Below are 11,489 nucleotides of genomic sequence, written 5' to 3' on the forward strand. Positions count from 1 at the left end.
AAGCCAAACAGATCCTTGTTTCTATATAATACTTTTAATACAAAGCTTCAGTTAAACAGCTTTTCTTTCTGCCTCTTGCCTTCATCTCTGCATGACAGCTCTCCAGCTGAAGGATGCTATTAGGATAGACATTTTTATCAAATGTAAAAATTTTCAGGTGAATGATGTGCCCAAGAACATGGGATCAGCTAAAGATAAAATATTTGGAAGACTACAAAACATATCGGCTAGCATGGTGTCTCCAGCAAACCTACCAGTTTTATCACTTGTCCTAATTTAATCCAGGTGGCCTGTTCTATTCACGCTACGAGGCTCTTGTTTGCTCATATTGTGATGTCTTTAAAAGAAATGATACTGATCACTGTGCTTTGCTGATCAAGAAAAACGCATTGGGAATTTCTGAATTTACAGTCCACATGTTTGTGATACAGCGCTGCATTTTAAAACAATAGTGGGTGAGTAATCACTCCCTCTAGAAATGCAGAAGAAAATGTATTTTCTTATCTATATGAATGTATTCCACTAGAGACCAAAACTAAGAGCCATTACATTCAACGAAATGTTTTTTTTAAAAAGAATTCAAATTAGCTCTGAATTAGCTTGGTCCTCTTGAGTACCAAGATGTTTTGGATGTCAAACTGAATTTCAGTTTTAGTATTTGGTACAACTTAATAGGTGGCACTTGGACACAACCCACCAACAAAAATTGGTTTATACCATACACTGGCATATGAATAGAGACAGAGAGAGTAATAACAGCTGTATTTATATACGAAGGACTAATAACTTCACAATTATAAAAATTATGTCAAAATTAAGTTTATTTTTCTATTATTCTGACAAAACTATATGCCACCATAGAGATTGATGTTTTGAGTAACCAGGAACTGCATGACATGTTTTCATGGCTCTCAAACCTTAATGATTCACTGGAATATGATTCATAAGACAATGCATGCAACCCTCTATTCATCAGTATAAGCAAAAAATATTTGGAATTTCCTGCCTTAATCCACGTCTATATAAGGACTGCCTATACAGAAGCCTCACAGATATTAATAGAATATAAAGTACTTTGTAAGTAAAATGAAAATAAAATGCAGTGTTCATTTGACATATGAAATCAGTTTGCTTTTACAAAGCAAAGCAGTGCTCTTACCTAGGAACTAAAACTAGTGAAAATAATTGCTTCTTAAGGTGACAAATAGTTTATTTCTTTAGTGCTAACTGAGGATTTATACACCTAATAAGGACTTAAATTTTGTCCCATATGATATGGGACAAAATATTACCCTTTAATACATGAGATCTCTGCATCAGCAGTTGTATTTCTGTTTTGGGAAGAGAAGAATAGCAGGGATTTCCATTTTGGTGTAACTGATTGTAAATTCCTCCAATTAAGCTTTGAATTCTAATCATCTAAACACATGCATGTATGTCCTTAACGTTATTAATTTAAAACCAGACTAAAATGTTATCAGTGTTTGCTTTCAACACTGATCAAACATGGCTAAATGGGTGTTTTGAAGGGGGGTGAGCGGGGGTGTATTTTGGATTTTTGTGGTGGTGTTGGTTTCTCTCTAAATACAAAACATCCTAACTTGGCCGTGCGTTTCAGCCATCCCTACGGCAGGTAGTACCTGCACGGAGGCTGCAGACGGGCAGCCGAGCCCCGGCACCCTGTACCACAGCTCAGGTGCTGCCGTCCCTCCTGGCTCACCGCCCGGCCGAGGCTGCCGCGGCCGGGGCGCCGCGGCTCCTTCACACCCGGCTCTGCCGCTGGAGGAGTTCTCAGCCTCCACTCCGCCCCTCGTCGCTGTCGCCGCCACCCCAATCCCGGCGTACGCCCGAACTTCCCGCTCGGATCCGCTCTCCCGCGGCGGGCGCGGGACGGCCCCGCGGCGGGGCGCGCGGCGCTGCGGCGCGGGGGGCGGCGGCGCGCGGCTGGAAGGGCCCGCAGCGCCACCTGGCGGCCGCGCCCCGCCTCTGCCGCCGCGTCCCCCGCAAACTTCTCTCCCCCCACGCCGGGCGCTCAAACTGGCCAAGTTTCCCGGCCGCGACGCCATCTATTCTTAGCCCCGCTCCAGGCACGACGGCGGGACACCCGCCCCGACCCACTCCCGCTGCCCGTGTCCCGCACCCTTCCGCAGCGGCTGCGCGGAGCGCGCCCTGCCCGCCCCGACCCTGCTCGCCCGCGAGATGTTTCCGTCAGGGCGGCTGCGGCGGGGCCGCCCCCGCTCCCCCGGGCGGTGCGGGGCTGCCGACGGCCTCTCCCGCGGCGAAGGGGCAAAGCGCGGCGGCCGCGGAGGCGCCCCACGCCGCCAGCGCCCGCCTCGCCCGCCCCCGCCCCAGCTTTGCAGAGAAGCCGATTTACTGCCGAGCTGGGGAGGAGTGGGGGGGGGGGGGAGGGGGGGGGTGAGTGGCGGTGGTGCTTTTCTTTTATTTTCTCCTTTTCTTTTCCCCCCGCCCCTCGTCCGCGCACGCTGGCTCTCCCCAATGCCAGTCCCCGCTCCATCACGTGCGGAAGCCCATGCCCATCACAACAGCGGGCATTTTACCCGTGCCCGGAAAGGAAATAAAGAAAGAAAAAGAAGAAAGGAGAAGGAGAAAAGAAAAAAAAAAAAGCGGGGGGGGGGGGGGGCAAGAAAGAAAACCCACCACGGAATAGCTTAAGCGAAAGCGGGTGAACCGCTTAATCCAAGAAGAGCCAAGATTTCCTCTGAGCAGCCGCCTCCCTTGTCCTCCCCGCCCGTCCCCGTCCCTGTCCCTTTTTGCTTTTTCGTGGCTGTGGTGGTGGCAAGCAAAGTGGTTAACCAAAACCCTACGTGTTGGTTTTGTGTTTCCCTGAAAACCTCTGGCGCACACACAGAGCATGAGGTACCGCTCCTGCCCTTCTCCGCGCTTGCAAGAAACTGTGGCTTCGCTCTTTCTCTCTCTGCCTGTACTGCAGATATTTTTCCCTCCTCTCCTCCACACTCTTCTGTTTATTTCCCTGTAAGGCAGAGCTACTTTGTAAACATCTCACACAGAACCTCAGAGCCTTTCCAAATAACTGATTGCAGCAAAATGCCTCCAAACAAATTATGGTGCAAGGGGGATATAAGGGATGAGACCGAAGTGGGTAAAAAAGAAATAAATTTGCATAAATATGCATATGTGACAACAAGACCGCGTATGATGGTGGAAATGTCAGCATGAAAGTATCGCTTTATCATGATGTGAAAAGTAAAAGCACAGACGACTGCAGCAAACTGCTCGCCCTTTGCCAGAGTACCAACTGCAACACCTCTCCCTCTCTTCCCCCACCCTCGCCGAGAAAAAAAAAAAAAAAAAGGGGGGGGGGAATAGAAAAAGCAACAAAAAAAAAAAAAAGAAAATGAACACTCAAACTACAAATCCGGTACTCCTACCTTAAAACTGGGATAGCTGCAGAAGCATAGGGATCTTTTTTACACAGCCAGAATCTTTCGGGAAATCCTCTCGGGCTATCATGCAGCCAGGATTATTCACATACGGTTCTTGCTCTCCTTTTTGGAATCCAATGCGATTGGCTTCTCCAAAGGAATGCAACGACCACGAAAGGGGGGGAAAAATTAAAAATAACAAGAAGAAAGACAACAACACTGGATTTGAAGGAAACTCGTGTTCTCGGTTGTAAGCGACCTACATTCAGGCAGAAAATTCATTGCAATCAGTGTGAGAGGGAGAGTTGAGTCTGCAAGTAAGAGCTGTGATTGCCTATGCAGAAAGACCGAGCCGCGGAGAGACTGATCTGCAAGGCAAGGCGAGCTGGGAGAGAGAGGGAGATTGGGGGGGGGGGGGGGGGGGGTGGAGGGGGAGAGGAGGGGGGGAGAGGTCCAGGCTGTACCAGGCGCTCTCCTCCCGCTATTGGACCAAACTGAATGAAATTCACAAAGCCGCCAGCCAATGGCTCCCCGCAGCCAGCCCAGCGCTACAGAAACCGCATCTCCATCCACAGCCCCCCGCGAAGGAGCGGCGCATCCCCGCGCGAAGCGGAGCCGGCGGAGCCGGGCCCGGCACCGGGGGGCTGGACAGGTGGGCACTGAGCACACGGAGGAGCGAAGGTGTCCCTGTGTGTGTGTGTGTGCGTTCGGGAGGATCACACAATTCGCACTGCCAATCTCTCTGCTCCGTGGTCATGTACAGCAAGTGCAGTCTTTGTTAACCCTTTACAGTAGTAGTTTCTACAGTACCAGCCTGTTGTTCCCATATTCACCCATCTGCGTTTTCATGGAGCTGACAGCATAATTGCACACCAAGCAATAAAGCATTTTGTTCCCGTTCCTCATCCTCCCATAAAAAACCAGCAAAGCAGACATTTGCCCCGTGCCCAATCATTTTAAACAGATTTCCTATTTTTTTCATAAGGAGACCAGTCATTTGATGTTCATATTTTACTTAGCTAGCCACTAAGCTAACCAAATGATGGTCAAGTGGGGGTCCTGTGGTTATTGCCAAGTGCTACAACACAGGGTCTGTGGTTCACTCCTGTGTATAGTATCAGACTGAGGGTGGTTTAGCGCATATGTGGTCAGGCCTCCACAGATACACCTTGTTTCACTGCACAGCATGTTCATTTGATCAGTTTAATAACAGCACTTATCACTGCCCTGAGTGCAAGACCCTGCATTGAGAACAGGTGAGAATTGCCTGAGTTCTCTGAGAACAAAGCAGAGAACAAGATAACGGGGTCTTGAAGATCTTACCATAATTTGAAAAAAAAAAATCGTATTCATACCTTTATGAGACTTCCTGCCACAAGAGTTGTATTAAGCTGAGTTGAGATTTTCAATTCCAAAAAAAACCAAAAAAACCCACCCAAAAACTGTAGCTCTTCTTTTCTAGATCCTTTGTTTCTGCCCCCATGTCAGATCCTCAGTAGAGAGCACATAGTGCTTTGTATTCTCAAATCTGAATTGTCTGTGATATTGAGTTTATCAATCACTTCTATGCTCTGCTGTTTCAAGTGGTACAGGAATATATACTACCTGATCTAATCATCTAGCAGACAACAGTAGGCCTGTTGTGTGTCTGTTCTTATATAGTATTTTGTTATATGTTATGAAGGATACTTCCTTAAGTGTCACTTACGAAGGTATGTTTTGGTTTTAAATATTGTAAATCTAAATGCAGGTATAATTCTTAAAACATAAAATGTTTTAAGAATTGCAGTAGCCACATTACACTGTTAACTTATTTGTCAGAGAAGAAATTATATTTATATTACTTAATTATATGTTTTGGCTTACTTATATTAAACCACTCTAGCAGCAGGTGTTCATGCAAGTGAATTTTACTGCTTTTGTTATTTTAATAATGCACCCACAATGTGCAACCAATCGTATTGCTTGACTGAGTGAATATTTTGACACATTTAGAAAAGATGTCATCTTGCACTGCCATCTGTCCCAAATTTTGCAGGACAGTCTTTATTTTGATGAATATGTCATGCTTTTTATAAGATAAATTTGGAGGATATTAAAATATGTGCTAGTTAATCTGAATAATGATCTTCCACCTGTGTTGTACTAGGAGAAGGCAATTTCCTACAGGTTACCAAAGGATCACCTGTAATGTTTGCAATTAATGTTTGCAACTATGACTTAAATATTCTCAAACACAGCAATAAAACTAAACTTTCCATAGACTGTACGCAAATCTGTGATCAAAGTATGTAAGTAAAAGGCATTTGGTCAGAACAGCAGAATGTGCTTTTCTCCTCTTACAACATTCAGAAAACTAAATGTACAATTGGAATCTGTGCCTTATCTACAGCAATCCACTGCATATTTATAACTCCAAGCAGGAGTCCAGGAGCAATCATTCAGAGAGAAGAATGCAACTTGCTATACAACACCATGACTTCTTACAAGGTTTCATTGTATTCTAGTATCAACCCAACTTTACTTGTTTTGCTGGTTTTGTCTGGGATAGAGTTAATTTTATTCATAGTAGCTAGTGTGAGGCTATGATTTAGTTTTGTGCTGGAAACAATGTTGATAACAAGGGATGTTTTAGTTATTGCTGAGCAGCACTTGCACAGTATGAAGCCCTTTTCTGCTCCTTATCCCACCCCACCAGGGAGCAGGGGGGGGTACACAGGGACTTGAGAGAGGACAGAGCCAGGACAGCTGATCCCAACTGACCAAAGGGATTTCCCACACCATATGGCATCATGCTCAGGTTATAAATCTGGGGGAAGAAGAAGGAAGAGTAGGACAATAAGAGTGATAGTGTTTGTCTTCCAAAGTCACCACTATGCGTGATGAAGCCTGGTTTTCCTGACTGAACACCTGTCTGCCCATGGGAAGTGGTGAGTGAATTTCTTGTTTTGCTTTGCTTACCTGTGCAGCTTTTACTTTACCTGTTAAACTGTCTTTACCTCAAGCCATGAGTTTCTCACTTTCATCTTTATGATTCTCTCCCCCCATCCTAAGCGGGGAGTGTGGGAATGGCTGCATGGAACTGCATGGGGCTTAGTTGCCAAATGGAGTTAAACCACAATGCTTGTGAAATCTGAAGAAATCACAGTACATGACAGTCTGAGGACAGGCCAAACTCTCCTGAGTTCCATCCAATGCAACCTCTTTATGTGTCAGTCAAACTAAGGCATAATTTGGTCTCCCATGTTCAATGAATGTAAAATTTCCATGAGTTAATTTCTAAATCAGATAAAGTGTGTTGCGTACTACTGCTTGAGGTAGTAGCAAGCAAGTATAATGGGGAAGGGCAAAGGGAAGGGCAATGGGAAGTGGGGGGGAGAGGGGAAGGAAGATAAGAGGAGAGGAGGGGACAGGAGGAAAAGAGGAGAGTAAAAGGACAGGGAAGGGGAGGAGAGGGGATGGGAGGTGGAGAGGAGCATCTCAATTTTGTTTCTTTGTTTTTTTTATTCATTCCAAATAATTCGTATTCAAAATTAACTAAATGGAGCTAAATGCAGCTGGCAGCTGGTCACTAGTGGTGTACCCCAGGGCTCATAATCTGGGCCAGACCTGTTTAATATCTTTCTCAATGATTTGGACAATGGGATCAAATGCATCCTCAGTAAGTTCACAGGTGACACCAAGTTAGGTGGGAGTGTTGATCTTCTTGAGGGTAGGAAGGCTCTGCAGAGGAATCTGGACAGGCTGGGTTGATGGCCCAAGACCAGTTGCATGATGTTCAAAAAGGCAAAGTGCCAGGTCCTACCCTTGGGTTACAATAGCTCCAAGCAGTGCTACAGCCTTGTGGAAGAGTGTATTGAGAATTGCTGAGAGTATGGCCAGCAGTACTAGGGAATTGATTGTCCTCCTGTACTTGGCACTGGTGAGTCCACACCTTGAATCCTGTGTTCAGTTTTGGGCCGCTCACCTCAAAAAGTCACTGAGGTGGTGGAGTATGTCCACCAAAGGGCAACAAAGCTGGTAAAGGGTCTAGGAAGCATGTCCCATGAGGAGTGACTGAGGGAGATGGGGGTATTTAGTCTGGAGAGGAGGAGGGTCAGGGGAGACCTCATTGCTCTCTACAACTACCAGAAAGGAGGTTGTAGTGAGGTGAGGGTCGGTCTCTTTTGCCATATCTCAAGGGAAAGGATGAGAGGAATGGCCTTAAGTTGTACCAGGGGAAGTTCAGATTAGATATTAGAAAAAAAAAAATTACTAAAAGAGTAGTTGGGCATTGGAATAAGTTGCCCAGGGAGGTGGTGGAGTCACCATCTCTAGAAGGGTTCAAGAGGCAGACGTCTGGATGTGGCACTTGGGGATATGGTTTAAAGAGGATTGTGGTGGTGCTGGGTTGATGGTGGGACTGGATAGCCCTGAGATTGGCTCAGTTGGTTAGTCAGACATGGTTGATAATAATGCCAGATTTGGGGGGCTCAATCCCTGCACAGGGCATTCACCTGGTAGTGGGAAACGATGATCCTTGTGGGTCCCTTCCAGCTCAAAATGTTGCATGATTCTGTGAAGATGATCTTGAAGGTCTATTTCAATCTTGCTGATTCTGTGTGTGAAAATACTAACTTAATGGATGGCAAGTGGGGCTTTCTACAACTGCATGAACAGAAATTGGCTCCTTTCCCCCTCCCTGTTTCCTGCTTGGTCTTCTTAATCCAATTTTCATAGTGTCAATGGACTTAGATTTCTTTTGATGCAAGGATGAGCCAGTATGACCCTAATACACTTTATGCAGTTGTAATGGTATGTTTCACCAGCTTCGTGGTCCAAAAGGCTCATCTTCACTGGACCAAAATCCAGAATGAGCACCATACTCAGGTCACTGGGTGAGTTTGCTTTCTGGGTACAAGGGTGATAACACACAACAGACATAGTCCTTTGTAGGATTCCAAGTAAATGAGAACTGCAAAAGAAATTATTGCCAAACTGCAGGACATAAAACAAATTAAAAGCAAATAGAATGAGTTTGCCAGGTCCACCAAGTAAACAAGAAAAATCCAGAGATTATTTTGCAATGAACATGCAGAAAATTCAAATTTGGGAAAAATAGTAAATGTCTCCTAGTTGAGTAACCCCAAAACGCTGCTTATTAAATTTCAAGAAAGAAATTTGTTTGCTATGTATCTTATCTTCTGGTTTGCTCATGAAGGAGAAACTTGATTGATAACTACTTTCACAGAAAATTACACAGAGTAACAAAATTACAACACAGAAAAATCACATCTATATTTTCAAATTCAAAATCTTTCAATATTAGTAAAATTAAATGCTTACTGCACTGCTGACTTTGCTACATGCCAGATAAATCAAAAATACACTTTAGAGTCCAACCTGCATGGCCAATGAGATAATTTCAGAGTAGTGTATTGTGGGAACTAATACTCACTAGAATTTCCCAGAGATATGGTATTTGTCATGATACATGCCTTTTCAGTTACATTCTAATTGCATTCGCCTTGCAGTTTTTTACTAAAACTTTTAATGTCACTTTCTCCTTCTGACAAAGGTTTGAACTAAAAATATTGCAGACAGAAAATAGCACATTAAGATCACTTCATGTATTTAAGGGTTTTTTAGAGAACAAAATACAAGAATTTGTACTAAAAAGCTTCTGAGATGCAACCTTAAACTGCTTGAGACAGGTATAGACATTGACTTTAACAGAGACAATATTTCAATTCTGGAAAAATGGAAGCAGTTGATGGGCTCTGGTCCTCCTTGAGTAAAGACAAAGCTAGAAAATAACATTAAAATTACCTACTGAGACACATCTCATCATTTGGCCCAAGTGCTTCATCAGTTTGGTTTGATTTTTTTTGTTGTTACTGCTTTGTTTTACATGAAGCCTTTTACTTACTGTTGAACCTGTTGAACTAAAGTGTATAGGTGGTTTGAGTTTTTTTTAAGGTAAATATTTCTCATTGTGCAGATTCTACAGTATCTGAGTAAATTTGATCAGTACTTAATTACTCTTACTGTCAAAGTCATATTCCTGACTTGTAGTTTTAAAATACTGAACTTCACTTTGGCTTTTTCTATTAAAGAACCTTTTAGTATTAACTTCTTTCAACTTACAAACTTTACAAATCATGATTAGTCAACCTTCTAACCTTGTTATTGTTGAGGTAATTAGGTTCTGTTTTGTTAGTCTCTTACTACAAAGCAGGCTTTCCAGACTATGATTCATCCTTGTAAGGATTTTCTCAATCTTCACTGTTTATCAATATCCTTTTAAAAGTGTAAACTCTGGAATAGGCCATGGAATTGTCACTGGAGTCATATTAATACAGTATTTTACTCCAAACTCTCATTTTTATTTTTAAAAGGAGAACATTTGATCTTGGCCTTTATGCGAGCTGAGAACTCATGTTCCTGGTTACTAATCATGATTTCAATTATTTTTTTCTTGACTTACAAAAAAGCAACTCTCATCTTAAAGTGTGATCTATGTTCTCAGTTTTAACACAGATATTCTATAAGGAGATCGAGTCACAAGAGTGTTTCCTAACATCTATAGAGAACTGTTCAGTTGTCATTGATTTTTTCACTAGAGATGGCAATTCTAAACTTTTTCTGCAATTATTTAATGTTTTCATTGAGATCCTTACTAAGATCTTACATGCTTAACCATTGCTGATTTTTTCCAGAAGAAAAAGTGAATAATAATTAAAAAGGCTAATACTTGTTTTGTGAAGGTCCTCCCTAAGTTAACATTGTGCTTTTCTGAACTGGAAATGGACTCCTGTTTTTGCATACCCTCTCTTTCCATTGATGATCATTCAAAACAAGGTTCTTGCTTTCACCTGAAACTAGACCTAATTAAGAAGTCAAAGTTCTGATCAATCTCTAACAATACTACAATACCAGTATTTCTATGGTGTAGCATCTTTATTCTTCAAAATACCATTCAGAAAAAGTTAATTGTGAGATAAATTTAGTGGTTATTTTCATTTTACACGTTTGGATAGAAGAAAAGAGGATATACAGTGAATTTCTGTGCAATATATTCTGGACAGCTGAAACCTTGCTGTACCCATGCAGTTCTTGCAGAAACCACAACATCTAATCAACACAGCACAAGGCCTGAGGTGGTATTTATAGCTGTAGTGAGTCAAGAAAATCCCTCTTCACATTCACAGTCTACATCCCTATTGCCATTTAGGTCTGTACCTCTGCAGGATGAACCCATGTATCTTCTGAATTAGGCATTGTACAGGTATAGCGTAATCGGGCTCCTCGAGTGCTATGGTAGTTAATATGATTAATAGTATTTATAAAGCTCCTACCTCAGGCAAACAGACAAAAACATTCAATAGTAAATCTAATTATTCACTGTGCTATATAATCATTCCATTTTTAGTTGTTTGTATGGTCAGATTTTGATTCAGATTAATCCTTTTCAGACAATTTCATGTACCATTTACAGAAACACTGAAAGTGCAGTTTGCCCTACGTACACATGGAAATCTTGATTTGGTCTTGACAAATGTGGTGAGTAACTTTCATTGAAATGAAGGATTATTCTAACCAGAGGCTGGTAACCCATCCCTGCTTCTATTGTCTTTTAGATTAGAAATGGGCACAAAGTACCTTGGAGTAAGTCCTTACAACCTGAGTGCAACTTTTTCAGTTTTAAAGTGCAATGCAGACTGATGAGTTCTTAATATTAGAAAGAATTATTTATAGTAAAATTTAAGGATTACAGAAAATCATATGCCTAACACCATATAACAGTTTACCAGTATATATATGGATCTTTAACTTCACTTGACTAGCACAGGAAGGAGAGCAGAAATAACATTAAATTAAAGCAGGGAGAAATGAAATGCAGTGTCTAAATACCTAAGGCATATGTCACAGCTCACATTCACTCACAAGTCAGCTCTCTTCAACAACTAAGTTTTAATCTACAGCCACAATGTTAAGGATCTGGATGTTCAAAGTCAAACATAATAGCTCTGCAGGTAATTCCTTTGACAACTGGTGGTCTGTAGGACATTGCTCATAGACCTGTGGACTTCAAAAGAACACCAT

At 42.6% G+C, this 11,489-nt stretch overlaps 1 protein-coding gene across 2 annotated transcripts in view; it reads right to left on the minus strand.

Annotated features, from left to right (window-relative positions):
• Positions 1–3,805, minus strand: part of NLGN4X (neuroligin 4 X-linked) — a 175,153-nt gene extending 171,348 nt beyond the window's left edge. For both annotated transcript variants that reach the window (XM_048328601.1, XM_048328591.1), the window contains exon 1: positions 3,411–3,805. The gene's annotated coding sequence lies outside the window, so the exon portion shown is untranslated. The remainder of the gene's footprint in view (positions 1–3,410) is intronic.
• Between the last annotated feature and the right edge of the window lie 7,684 nt (positions 3,806–11,489).

The sequence above is a fragment of the Corvus hawaiiensis genome, chromosome 2 (genome assembly GCF_020740725.1).
Source record: "Corvus hawaiiensis isolate bCorHaw1 chromosome 2, bCorHaw1.pri.cur, whole genome shotgun sequence".
Classification (NCBI taxonomy): domain Eukaryota; kingdom Metazoa; phylum Chordata; class Aves; order Passeriformes; family Corvidae; genus Corvus; species Corvus hawaiiensis.